General features: G+C 34.1%; 1 long non-coding RNA gene across 2 annotated transcripts in view; it reads left to right on the top strand.

Annotated features, from left to right (window-relative positions):
- LOC145694056 (uncharacterized) overlaps positions 1 to 14,455 on the top strand; it is a 57,953-nt gene that overhangs the window by 24,389 nt on the left and 19,109 nt on the right. For both annotated transcript variants that reach the window (XR_014132900.1, XR_014132899.1), the window contains exon 2: positions 1,792 to 1,852. This is a non-coding gene — a long non-coding RNA (uncharacterized LOC145694056). The remainder of the gene's footprint in view (positions 1 to 1,791; positions 1,853 to 14,455) is intronic.

Here is a 14,455-nt window from a genome sequence, read left to right on the forward strand (position 1 = left end):
TCTAAAATCCAGGTCTAGGGTGATCACCGACATATCGCTCTGAATTTCTAGCATTGGGGGGGTGGGGTAAGATTATGCGACTTCTATCATCCAATCAACATCGTGGTACCAAAACATTCATCTTACCCGTAAAATGGAAACAAATGAGTGAGGGTTTTTCCCACGTATTCTGTTCACCGTGTGGCGGGTCTAAATCATGTGACCTCTGTCGGCCAATCAGAATCAGGTATCAAAGGACTCATCTTACCCATAAAAGGGGACGAATTTTAAATATCCTACAACCTAAGATCACGTGACCTCTATCAACCAATCAGCATCGTGATACCAAACCATTCATCTTACACATAAAATGAAACAAATGAGTGAGGGGTTTTCCCACGTATTCTGTTCACCTTGTAGCGGGTCTAAGATCATGTAACCTCTATCAGCCAATCAGTATCGTAGTACCAAAGTACTCATCAAAGAGGATACCCAAATTTCAAAATCCCAGGGTCTAAGATCATGTGACCGCTATCAACCAATCATCTTACCCATAAAAGGGAACGAATTTTAAAAAATCCCTGAGCCTAAGATCACGTGACCTCTATCAGCCAATCAGCATCGTGGTACCAAAACATTCATCTTACCCGTAAAAGGGAACGAATTTCAAATATCGCAGGGTCTAAACTCACGTGATATCTGTCAACCAATCAGAATCACACATCTTAGCCATAAAAGGGAACAAATTTCAAAAATCCCGGTCATAAAAGAGAATGAGGGATTTCCCCGCAGGGTGACTCATGACGTCACGTGACCTCTCTCAGCCAATCAGAATCGAGGTACCAAAGCCGTAAAAGGGAACGAATTTCAAAAATCCCGGTCATAAAAGAGAGTGAGGATGAGTCATTCGCGCCAACGCCGGTCCCTACTACTTATATAAACTACTAGCAGAATACACGTTCTTCCCACGAGGAGGATACGTTTCATTTTGAATATAAAGAGCTAAATTTGGATTTAAACGACATCAGAAGTGTCACTGTTCGTCTCATCAACCTCGAAAGTTATGAATACGATACTAATATCAGTCATTTTCGATAATTTATATATATATATATATATATATATATATATATATATATATATATATATATATATATATATATATATATATATATATATATATATATATATATATATATATGGATCAAAATTATTTAAAATAATTCAACCAAATTCAAGAGATCAATTTTCAAACTTTGACCAAAAGCAAATCGAATGATTAATCATAGAACAATCTATGCAGTTTTTGATCCATGATATTTTTATTTCTTTCCTTCGTTTACAGAATTTCGTTAATAGAAGCAGGTTCCTGAAAAGTAAACTTGTAGAGTACATAATTATTGAAAAGTGCACAAATTATTTCCTGATTAATGATTTAATTTGTTTTTCGGGAATGTTTGAATGTTGATCTCTTGAATTTTTAAAATTACTTTGAATATCGTCATTCCACACCAAAATAGATTGATAAAAAGCTAGAGGCAACATACTGCCATCTATTATCAATAATAAATCCATCGAACTCACTTTAAGAAGGTTAGTATTAATAAGCATAACTTTATTGACTTGGTACGGGATATGATTCAATAGCAAGGTTTCGTTTATACGGTAATTTTGAACCTTGTCATTTGTATAGTCTTACAGAGGATGTTCTTTCTAAGGTAATAAAAACGTGAGGTATTATAATTGATTCAATGAATGCATTTTAAAATTTCGTAATCTTAACTAATGGAAATATACTCTTTCTAATCCTAGGTAAATTGTCAAGAATTTTTTAACGACGCAGGAGAGAGCGGACCAGTGGAAAAAGCAATAGGTAAGTTATTTTACTAGAGAGTTTTAATGGAAAACTCTATTTCAAAGAGATTTACATCCTCACTAAAGAAGTTATTTCTGATTTCAATACACATACTGAGTTTAGATGAAAAGATAATATTAGCTAAAAGGGAAGTTCCCCAAAGAGTACGCACTTAGTCTTTAAACACGTAACGAAGAAAAAGGAAATCACCCAGAGCGATAACTTCTATCACAAATCTTTATTCATTCCTTAAGATCAAAATTGGAGGCCAATATAAAGACAGTGACACAATAGTTACAACAATAGACGCATTGTTATAAAACAATGCATTTGCACACTCTTGAAGGACTATGTCTCTAAGAGTACGCAATGTGTCTTCCAAGAGTGCGCATTTGCTATGTGAGAATAATCCTAATATTACAAGGCAGCAAACGAAGATGATATTACACAATTCAAAGAAAATTATGACAGAAATACGAAAAGAAGTACAAAGTTTTTTTGGTTTTGCAAGAAATTGATATAAATGAATATAAATATGAGTGTAACATCAAAAGTATTCAAATTCATGATAATGAGGGAAACCAAAAGATGGCCTACAATTAACCTAGGCCTAGATTACAAAATAAAATTGAAAACTGCAATTACAATTAGAATTACAAAATAAAATTGAAAACTCACTGCCTTTAAACTAAATAGAAACTTATATGCGCAAATAAAACAAATAGAACATTATAATAAAATTGTGCATCTAAAATCTGACATTTTTATGATCATTAGCAGCTGTCACTCTTAAAAACCCCGAGGCCCTTATAATTTGAACAGGTCTCATGCCACCACTTCCTGCAGGCATGACACTGCACCTAATCCTCGATGATGGGTTCCGTGCACTGCTCATCACATCCAGGGCAGAAGTAATTCTCCTCGGATGAAGATCGTGATTGGTCTGAAGAAACACATAATCTTTCTTCAGTCTTGGCATCAAGTTAATCGTTAGGCCTATTCCTCTTGCAAGCTGCTTCTGTGGATGCTTCAAGTTTGTTTTGAATGGTGGAAACGTCATAATCTCAGATTCCTTTTCTGCTCTTTTTATTTTCTGTACACTTGAGTGTTTAGGAATAGGTAGATATGGTGAAGATGTACTGCTACTGGTTTATCTGGAACATCTGATGTAGTTGCACCATTCTCTTCGCTGTCAGCACAGCACAGTTGTTGATCGATCAGTACCGAAAGTTGGAAGTCTACTTCGCTCGAAACGTCAGGATTGAAAGGGTGGATCCCTGTAGCTATCACAAACTCCTATCTTTCTTAATTGTTGCAATCCCTTCGTATGCAATGTGGATGATGCCGGAAATGCCCCTTTGTGTTATTCTTCCCGCGGGTGATCAATGGTTGTTGACCATCCATTTGTCACATTCAGCTGCAAAGGCAGTCTTCAGAGGTCCAAACCCCTTGTCAAGGGGCTGCAGCATGTTGCTTGCATGCGGAGGAAGAGAAAGAAAGGTAATATAATTATCCCTACAATACAGCACTGCTTCCAAAGTGCAGTGTGTGGTGTGGTTATCAAAAAGTAACACTTCATCATTCTGAGTTGGCTTCATGAGCTGAGGGAAATGTTTCAACCAATCAAAAAAAAAAAAAAAAAAAAAAAAGTTCGCTGGTTTGTATCCAGAATCTGAGACCAGAGGTAAAGTTCCTTCAGGTCCATTTTTATACAACACTATTTTCATTCTATTTCTGAGAAATATGATGGCTGGAGACACGTAATCTCCAGTTGGAGACATGTAACAGAGAACAGTAATCGTCTGTCCCCTCTCACCAGACACAACTTTACCCACGTCTTTTACCGATTGGCGAAAGTACTTTTGGAATTTTATTTGTGAGAGTTAAAATTCCATTTTCATCCATATTAAACATTCTGTGAGAGAGAAATTGTTGTCTTGTAACCCCTCCTGAAAGTTGCTGAAGAATATCGTGTATTGAGTTTTGTTGAAACCAATTATTCTTCCAAGGCTGCATTTCTCCGGAGAGCGCAATGTTATCATTCCTTTTGCAAAATGCATATATCCAATTCTTTCCGGCTTTCTTCTTCTCTCTCTTGAAGTTGTGTTGATCTGATTTCTCTCTGCATTGTCGATCGCAGGGTCTATCACTTGTTGGCATGTGATACCGTAAAGCATGGAGTCAAGGTTCCTTACGTGCTGAGCCAATTCCTGTACTTGCAGAGGGCTGAATGTTGACTTTAGCAGTCGTACGGACGTTGGGACAGTCCCCTGGAAAAATTAAAAGAAAAGAAACTATAGCTAAACAAAAACCATTAAAAATTCATTGCAGTATGTTAGTTATGAGACTTTTCCGAGGTTAGTTCGCATGCAGTAGGTTCAAATTTGTCATTTTCTGATCCTAAAAGTAATCATACCCACTTTTCTGAGATTTTGTCCTACTTCATTCACTTCAGGAATAGCGTAATTACACATTCCTATAGTGTAAATCATTGGTGATTTCACATTAATATTGCTTCAGTGAGCCATGTAAATAGCCGGCGATTCACATCATACCTACGCCTACCTACTTTCTCGGGCTATGCAAATCAACAGCGATGCACACTGCTAGTGTTTATATTAGAGAAACCTAATCATTTTGCCTCAAAGTAACCCCACAGTGTCAGAATTGGAAAAGAATCTGACAAGGTGTTCTTCTCTGATAGTCAAACTCAATTGTCTACACAGTCCTCCAAGAGTACGGCATCACCGGTCCGGAAGAGTGCGCGCGTATTCTTGAAGGAAAGAAAATGCGTACTCTTAGAGGAATCGCACTCATTTTACCAGGGGCGGATCCAGGACCGACTTCTGTGGGAAGGGGGGCGGTGGGTTGTCATACTGCTAGTTTTAAGGGCTCCAAACATTGGGATGTGTTTTATTTATATATATAAAATAAGAAAATTTTCTCTTCTTAGGGGGGGGGGCGATCGCCCCAATCGCCCCCTTCTGGATCCGCCCCTGCATCTATCACAAGTGTGCAGTAGTTTCCAGATATGATGATATTATCTGTCTTATGCCCAAACTTGATTGTGACACCTAACATTTGACATTAAGTCTAGAAACAAAATATATCTGTATTCAACTACACACACTAATTAGTGGGAACTCAATTATTACACTGGAAGTATCAAAAATATTTACTTACCAATAAAACGTAGGGCACAGATGCTGACAGCAGACAACTTGCGTACAATCACCTTTCACACAACGACACTTCTGCAGGAATACAAACAAACATCGTACAGCGTTGCCAGATCTGGCAAATTGTTGATGGTACTCTTAGAGGCCGCGCGCTCTTAGAGGAACTTCCCTAATATGAAAGGCTCAGTGGCAGATCGCTCACTTTTGGTGAGAAGGCTCTCTTGGTTCAGTCCAGGTAATGTGACTTTGTTCCGGTGTCCTTGTCCAGGTAATGTGATGGACGAGTTCGTGTTCGTGAGTTTTTTCGAGTTTCTCACATTTCCTCCCATGTTCTCATTCCACCAATTCTTTAATAATCGTTTAATCATTCGTCTTCTTTAGTGTAAAATGTATAACCCATGAACATAAAACTAAAAAATTTTATTCCATTTTATTACCCTTTCATTATTTGAGTGGTACTATTTTTCATCGCATTATCTCTCCAAACTATTTTGATATTGATTTCAGAATTTTTAATTTTTTTCATTGATTTCCTAGCAAGATGTCTTTTGGAGACCATATCCTTTTGAGAGTAATGTTTTCTGATGTTTGTTTACAGAATATGACAGATTTTCAATTGGGTTTATGTCTATCGATTGTAGAGGTGTTTCCATTTAGTATGGAACTTCGAGTTCAATAGCTATGATTATTGTCTTGAAATAATATGTACTCACCAGCTATAGACCTACTTGTACAACAGCCTTTGGCAGAAAAATCTTCAGGACGTTTCTGTGGTTCATTATTATAACAAGAAAATTCAACTTCCCTACCCTATTTGCACTTACATACATACTCCTGTACTAATACTGAACCTCCTGTATGCTTCGCTTTAGCACTTAAATGTTGTTTCTCCAGCTTACAGTTAATTTTCTGTCACATCAGAACTTATCTATGCGATGAGACCAATTAAATTTGCATTCTAGCTTTATGATATCTATCTATCTATCTATCTATCTATCTATCTATCTATCTATCTATCTATCTATCTATCTATCTATCTATCTATCTATCTATCTATCTATCTATCTATCTATCTATGTGTGTGTGTGTGTGTGTGTGTGTGCATAAAAAGGAAGTTGGCATACTACATAACACTTTTTCTTTTATTTTTTCTATTATAGCTTGCGTATAGCACGAGTTCACTTCAAAGTCAAGTGGACTTTACCAACCAATAGAAAAATTGGTCTATGACTGTGTTCCAGACCTTATCCCTACACTGAGGAAAGGTTTAAAGAAAGTTGCTGCTGTAACTACCAAGTGGGCTTCAGTATTGGGACGCTAATATAATTAAACTAATATTTTTCCACAGATCGAGTTGCCTCTTGGTGTGTGTATTGGCATCATATACATTCTTGGAAAACAATATTAAAAACTTGAATTCTGTGAGGGACGAAATTAATATTCCCGAATGATACAATCTCTTCGAGAGTTCTGTCTAAAGTAGGGAATAACATATGCAATATTGTCCATTTACTTTGTAGTTTAAAAATATTAAAAATATACGGCCTACAAAACTAATTGGGGGATTTTTTAGATTTCAAGTAACAAAGGTTGTAAAATTATTGTAATACTTGATTTAAATGTATCGTATTTCTTTTACAGTGTAATGTCTTCTACGATGCGATATTTCTTACGTACTTTTTTTTTGCTCTTCCCATTTCAGGTTCTATAACTTTTACTGCAGGAAAATGAATTTATTGCTACTAACTCATGTTTCAAGATGCCCACATGCCATTCAAAAGAGAAATAGAACATGATATAACATTAAATTATAAATTTTCTTAATAAATGTACTCAAGAAAAGTTTCACACGAATTAGATCCCATAGTTCAGAATTTTTAACTCTGAAATGAATGTTGTTAATTAGGACTATATCGGTTTAGATTTGAAGAAGGTCAACATATAGACAGACAGCTGCAACCATCCATTAACCTTCCACTAATAAGACGACGATATTTATAATTGTTTAGAAGCGTAAAGTGTACGACTTTTATGATGATAAAGAAATATTGATATTTAATCAATTATTACATTTCAGATAAAATAATGTTATTAAATGTATTAGAATCATTTTAATTTAACTTAACATCAATTTTTGTTATTCATATTAACAGGTCTAATATTTGTAATTACCATGCACTAACATTTCATAACAACTCTGAATAAGTATTTTTCCTTTCAGTGCTAATTAGTTTTGATCTTAACCGTAACATGCTTCCATAGGTAATTTTCTGCAATATATAGGTAAAGAATAGCATAAAAGGACGATATAAAATCATGTGTCTTTTTAAGTTCTGTTTTATTTAGGCATGTAATAATATTTTAAAAATACTTTAAATTTCAAACGCAATTTCAATTATTAAAGAAAATTAAATATTTATGGTATTATAAGCAGATTAAAGCAGATTAAGCTAAATTAATCTTAAGATCTCATATGGATAATTTATGTTACAATAGCAGGTGTTCATCATTCGTTAAATTGGAATTGATAGAAACAAGATTTCTCGATATCGACTTTCAGCAGAAGTGTCAGAAACAGAAATTTAAACCAAGCTTTAAAATTCATATCAAAGAACAAATACAACCGTAATTACAGTTGATTATCAATGAGGAATTAAAATTTTTCATTAACTATATAATTTTTATAAAATAGAAGAAGATTTACAAGAAGATTTCTTAATATGTAAATACAAAATGTATGATACTACTGTACGTAAAAAGAATAACAAAACAAGGTAAAAATAGTATTAATATACTTACAAATTTTATACTACTCCGTAGTTGTTTTACAGGATATAAAAATGAGTAACCTAACAATTTATTTCCGTCATACATACTTTGTAAAATATGCTAAAGTTATACATTCTCTTCAACTACATAATTGAATTTTAACAAATATTAAATTCCATAATATTATTGCAATATTTAAAACCATAAAATAATTTGATCTAATTTTTTTATGCACACTCTACTTTCAGCTTGTATATTGAAAGAATTTACTTCGAAACCCGATGGTCCTTATAAACCAATTGAAGAGTTGATCGGTGATTGTATTCCTGATCTCTTAGGAACGCTAAAGGAAATTTTAAGAAAAGTTGCAACAGTGGCGGGCAAATGGGCAGATACGTTGGAATAACTCTTAATTTAATATATAGAAGAGAAGAAAAACTAAGTAAAAATATATTTAAAATGTCATTAATATATATAATAATGTCATTCATAATACATCATATATATATTCTAAATATCTTCAATAAAAATAATATCTTAAATTTATACATAATCGATTTGAAGTCAGTTACTTTATAAGGATCTTTAAAGTTTTAAAATTAATTATAGTAAGCTTGCAGACGTCTTTTGAGATGTGTATACTTCACAATATAGTGAAATAAAAATGAACGTGCAGATGTCAGTAAATATTTTGTCTATCAATTACAATATAGAAATAATATAGTAATTGAAATATAACTCTATATTTCAAGTAGTTTATCTTAAATATTTTATACACATTAAAAAATATAAACAGGGCATAATGTTTGAAATCAGTAATCTTAAAGGTTTTGTATTTAATAATGATGTTGGGATTTTATTTTTTAGTACAGCTTAATTTCGTAGCAAGAATCAGGACAAGTTTTCATATGACCTATCTATAACTAAGTAAATATACTACGTAAATAAGTAAATATTTTGAAAATTGGCTACCACAAAATTTTTCTTTATTTAGATCTAATGAAAATTTGCATAATATATAAATAAAAATATTATTTAAACTGTGAGAAGAATATCACTTTCATGTTCATATCTCATCAATTAATTTGCTGCACATTTAATTTAAAATTGCTCTAAACGAAATACATATTTAAACAATTACTTAAGAACGATCTTATTTCTAGCACACAAATTCATTTCCATCGACGTCCCCTTCCTTCCCTGTGTCTTCTTCGTTCACTCTGTCTCCTTTGAAGAGTTCTTCAATGCATTCCTTCCATCTTCTTGCCATCTGTTCTTCTATTAGCGCTGTCCCGTCCTTGTGTATGATCATGTCTGTGCGTTTCTTTTGTCATCGAACTGTTTTCTAACCTTTCTTTATCTAACCACCAAACAATAGATGGAACACAATCAAGCTAAGAAGTACAACGGTTTATCGTTGTACTGTCATTGTCTGTACGCCCCTGTCATTGTCAATCTGTACCTGTTTTATGTAAAGGATCAGAGGCGTAATAGCTGAGCAGCTATGCGAAAAGGAAGATAAAAAGAAATGTCTTTAGGTTTCTAGGTAGAAATAATAAATAGATATGTGTGAAGAAAGTAAGAAGTAAGTAACGATTATTGAAATGTAATGTGGTGAGACTTCTTTTGGAAATAAAAAAAGGTAAAAATCTAGTTATCCTCGAAAAGGATTGTGTTAATCTGCTAATATAATTATTCTTCTGATTACTAGTTATACATACATATTGACTTGTCGTATTATGTTTATAAGCAAATGTCATTATATCTTTTTGGTGCAACGAAACCCGGGACCCTGTACAAATCTTGAAGTAAAGTAAAGATAGGGTCTTAATTTTTATAAAAAGGGGCGTATGAATATTGAATGTACTTTTTTACGTAGTGGGAGAAAAATTATACGCCAGTCAACTATGACTAATATACACAGTGATAATATGTCCGTAATTGGTAATTCAGAAGAATCTATGTCTGAAACAGTAAATACTAAGCAGATCTTGGATATGGTCCGACAATTAAGTCAATCCATGCAATCGAGGGATGATAACTTGATACAACAAATTAATGATGTTGCTGTGAAAGTTAATCAACAGATGTCTAACGATATTGCACTGAAAGTTGATGAAATTAAACAAAATACAAATCAACAAATACAGCAAATTTCTCAGGAAATTGATGAGAAATTAGATGAAAAATTCCAACAGTTTGCTGATAAATCGTCGCAAGATATCAATACTTTGAAAAGATCTATAGAAGTTTTGGAATCCGCTATAACTCAACAAGCAACCCAAATGAAAGACACGACTTCTAAAATTAATAATCATAGTCTACAAATAGAAGTTTTGGAGTGTGTTACTACACAACAAGCGACTCAAATAAAGGACAATATATCTAAAATTCACAACCATAGTCGTTTGATACAGGATATGCAGGAGGAGTTGGAAGAACATGAAAAGAAAAAGTTGAAGAAATTAAAGCGAATGCAGAGTGATGATGAAGATAATTTAGATGATAGGCTATCAGAAGATGATTATGATTTGCTGGAAGACAACTTGGGTGTCAATGTTCAAAGGAAAAGATTCAAACGTCGTCGTAGAGTTGAGGATGAAGATGCCAAAGGTGAAGCAGAAGAAAACGAACAGCAGGAGAGAGACGCTTTTGGAAATCAGTTGTTTGATGGATCAGATCATGAAGAAGAGAAAACTTCCGAGGCCGGACAGCATGCGGAAGCTGAGCAATATGATGATGAACAGTCGGAAGGTGAATATTCAGATGAAGATGGCTTCATTGTGGATGATGAAGGCAGTCCTGAGAAAAGGCGGAAGAGAAGACCAATATTTACTGATGCTGCATTACAAGAGGCTCAGGACATCTTCGGTGTTGATTTCGATTATGATGAATTCGATAAATACGATAATGAATATGAAGATGATATGGAAGAAGATGAATATATGGATGATAGAGAAGGAGAAGAAGGTGAAAGAAGACGAAGAGCAAAGAAAGCAACACGCAAGAAACCTACAAAGAAATCTATATTTGAAATTTACGAGCCTAGTGAATTGAAACGTGGCCACTTCACAGATCTTGATAATGAGATAAGGAATACAGATATTCCTGAGCGTATGCAACTCCGTGATGTACGAGTTACTTCTTTCCCTGAAGGCTCGGATGAACCAGAAGAAGAAGCAGAATGGATTTACAAGCAGGCATTCTGTAAGCCAACAGAAGAATTGAAGGACGTGTACTTACGCTTCCTTCTGTATTATTCTCACGAGATTCCTGACATGCAACAGGCATGGAAACAGAAAGAGCGAGAACGGGCCAGAGAAAACAGGAAAAGGAAAAAGAAGAAGAAAAGGAGAGGAAGCGAAGAAGAGGAAGAGGAGGTTGAAGAAGAGGAGCACGTGGAAGAGCCAGTGGATGACAATGAGACTGTGAAACAAGCGGTTCGAAGCGGACCCTATGCCATATGTAGGAAAGCTGGTCTTGATGGTTTAATGAAAAAGTTTAGTCTGAGTGCTGAGCAGTTCGCTGAAAATTTACGTGATAATTATCAGCGACATGAAGTAGAGCAGTATCCTATCGAGCCATTAGGTGAAGTATTCTTTGAGAAATGCTTGATTGAATTTAAATGATGTTCGTTAATCCATCTTTATATGTACGCGTTTAAAGCAATGCTTGAATTTGATACCGTATGAAATGATTGTATAGTATATATGTTGTCTTAATTATTTATTTTTTTTTTGTTGTTGTTAATTTATTTTCCCATTGTAATGACTTTCAATGTTATGTTTATCTTCATTTATTTTATATGCTCAAGAGAGGGCAGATTGTATTCCGTTAAAATTCCTGATATCGATCGTGAATTGAAGTTCCTTTAATTTACTGCGTTATTTGCAAACTTTAGATAATTTAATTCTATTTTCGTAACCTCAATTACTAATGCACTAAATGGTGATCGCTAGTATGTTTGCATGCTATATTGCCTTCTGATTTTGTTAACCTTTAATATGATAATGATCTTTATTTGTAAACAATATCGATTGTACATGGATGTTTTCGCATATTGGAGGAAGGAATAGTTAACTAGTAAATTTGCAGAACCCTATTGAATAGATCCATCGACTTTTTATATATATATGGATATATGAATAATTGTAAATATAAAAGAATATAACATTGTAATATGGTATGAGAAGTAAATATTCGTGGCAATGTAACGTTATTTAATACGAGGTCTATTCCAAAAGTGAATGTTCTGTAATGATTAATCCAGGGTTCTTTCCTTCGTAGTAAAGCTACTGCGGAATTCCCGTCCATGGCGACATATACAACGGTTTATCGTTGTACTGTCATTGTCTGTACGCCCCTGTCATTGTCAATCTGTACCTGTTTTATGTAAAGGATCAGAGGCGTAATAGCTGAGCAGCTATGCGAAAAGGAAGATAAAAAGAAATGTCTTTAGGTTTCTAGGTAGAAATAATAAATAGATATGTGTGAAGAAAGTAAGAAGTAAGTAACGATTATTGAAATGTAATGTGGTGAGACTTCTTTTGGAAATAAAAAAAGGTAAAAATCTAGTTATCCTCGAAAAGGATTGTGTTAATCTGCTAATATAATTATTCTTCTGATTACTAGTTATACATACATATTGACTTGTCGTATTATGTTTATAAGCAAATGTCATTATAGAAGAGATGAAAACATGAAAAGGGAATTTGCAAATGCTACATACAAAGAGACGTCTAAGATAGCTTAAGCAGGTGATGACATCGATTCGAAATGGGAAGCCATGAAAGCAGGGATTAGAAAAGCTGCGGACGAGCACATAGGAAGAGAAACGAGAACCCAATATAAACTCCGGATAACAGCAGAAATATTGGAAATGATGGAGCAAAGAAGACAATTAAAGATAACAGATAAAGAAGAGGTATACAGAAGGTGGATAAATCACATTAACAGAGAAGTAAAGAAGGCCAGAAAAACGGGACAAACAACTTGTTCAAACAAATTGTGGAAAATGTAGTCAAAGGCAATACACAAAGGGCACATAGAAAGGTTAGAAAACAGTTCAGTGAGAAAAAGAAACGCACAGATATTATCATAGACAAAGACTGGACAGCGCTAGTAGAAGAGGAACAGATAACAAGATGGAAGGAATACATTGAAGAACTATACAAAGCAGACAGAGTGAACGAGGAAGAGATAGAGAGGGAAGAAGACGTTGATGAAAATGAATTAGGACCATCAATTTTTCAGTGCGAACTTGACAATGCTTTGGAGAAAAAGCAACATTGTAAAGTCCCAGGAATAGATCAAATATCAACGGAAGTGATAATGAATCTCGGAATAGCAACAAAGAATACAGCATTTAATCTTATTAATGAGAGTACATCGCTGGAACAATACCAAGACACTTCGATAAAAGCATATTGGTACCTATCCCAAAGAGGAAAGGCTCAAGGAAATGCGAAGAACACAGAACGTGAAGAGTTTCCCATGCATCAAAAATACTGTGCAAAAATTATAGTACAACGAATAGAAGGGAAAATAGATGAATGGTTATGGGGAGAACCAGTTTGGATTCAAGAGGCAAAAGGGAATAATGCAAGCAATACTGAGTCTACTGTTGATAATCGAAGAGCACATCACAATAAGCATACCAATTGTGATAGCATTTGTAGATATAGAGAAGGGATTTGACAACGAGGATTGGAATATCATGTTCAGAGCGTTGAAGAATGTGAAAGTAGATTACAAAGTGTAAAGCCCCTATGCGTAGCTTATCGGACAAGGTGGGGAAAACACCAACCCAACAATGGCCACACAAGGGGCTTTACACAAGGAAGCAACAAGAATGTGTAATTATTTAAGTCCGATATCCAGAGATAAATACCAAACACAAAAATAAGATATTATCAATATTAAAAAATGACAACACAAACACTTTGCAGGAAGAAATTCTTTATTACAAAAATTACAATAGTTCACATTCTTCTCGCGTCCAAACTAGAACTGGATATCGTCAAACTATATTTGTAACTAAGAATAAAATATCTCCGAAAATATAAACTTCCAATATTGAGCAATTACCAAGTAATTAGGCAAATTTCTTCAGATTGAGCATGCAAATACATATTCGTGTACTACAACCACATACGAGGCGATAGTTATAAGTAATTAAGATTAATTGTAAGAATCTCAATTAAAACTTCCGAGTAAAAACTCATGTACAGTGATTTTATTGATGGTTTATTCTTGGTTTCTGCAACAATAACAAATGACTCACTCAGCTTTCTCGACGAAAAGGACGTATATTTTTGTGAGCCAATTTAGAAAGCTATTTTATTCGTACACGAAAGGGTTAAGGCCAATCCAGGACCTCTCCTCTATGACGCCATTAACCATAATCGTTTTTCAAGAAAATCGCAAATTTATTAAATTTTAGAGGAATATTTCCTTCATACTCCGAATCAAGATACCTTTCTCCATAAAAATATCGACTTATATTTTTCCACAAAAACAGTTTTTAAATATAATAAAAAATCTATAGCTAATAATTAATTATTAAGTTATAGAATAATAATCCGAGGCGTATTTCTTTCATAACTTACTCGAAAGCTATAAAGTAAGTAAGATATATGTCTCTTTACTGTTTTTCTAAAAAAAAGCTCAAGCA

The sequence above is a fragment of the Thermobia domestica genome, chromosome 9, assembly GCF_964235325.1.
Source record: "Thermobia domestica chromosome 9, izTheDome1.hap1.1, whole genome shotgun sequence".
NCBI classification, from domain to species: Eukaryota; Metazoa; Arthropoda; class Insecta; order Zygentoma; family Lepismatidae; genus Thermobia; species Thermobia domestica.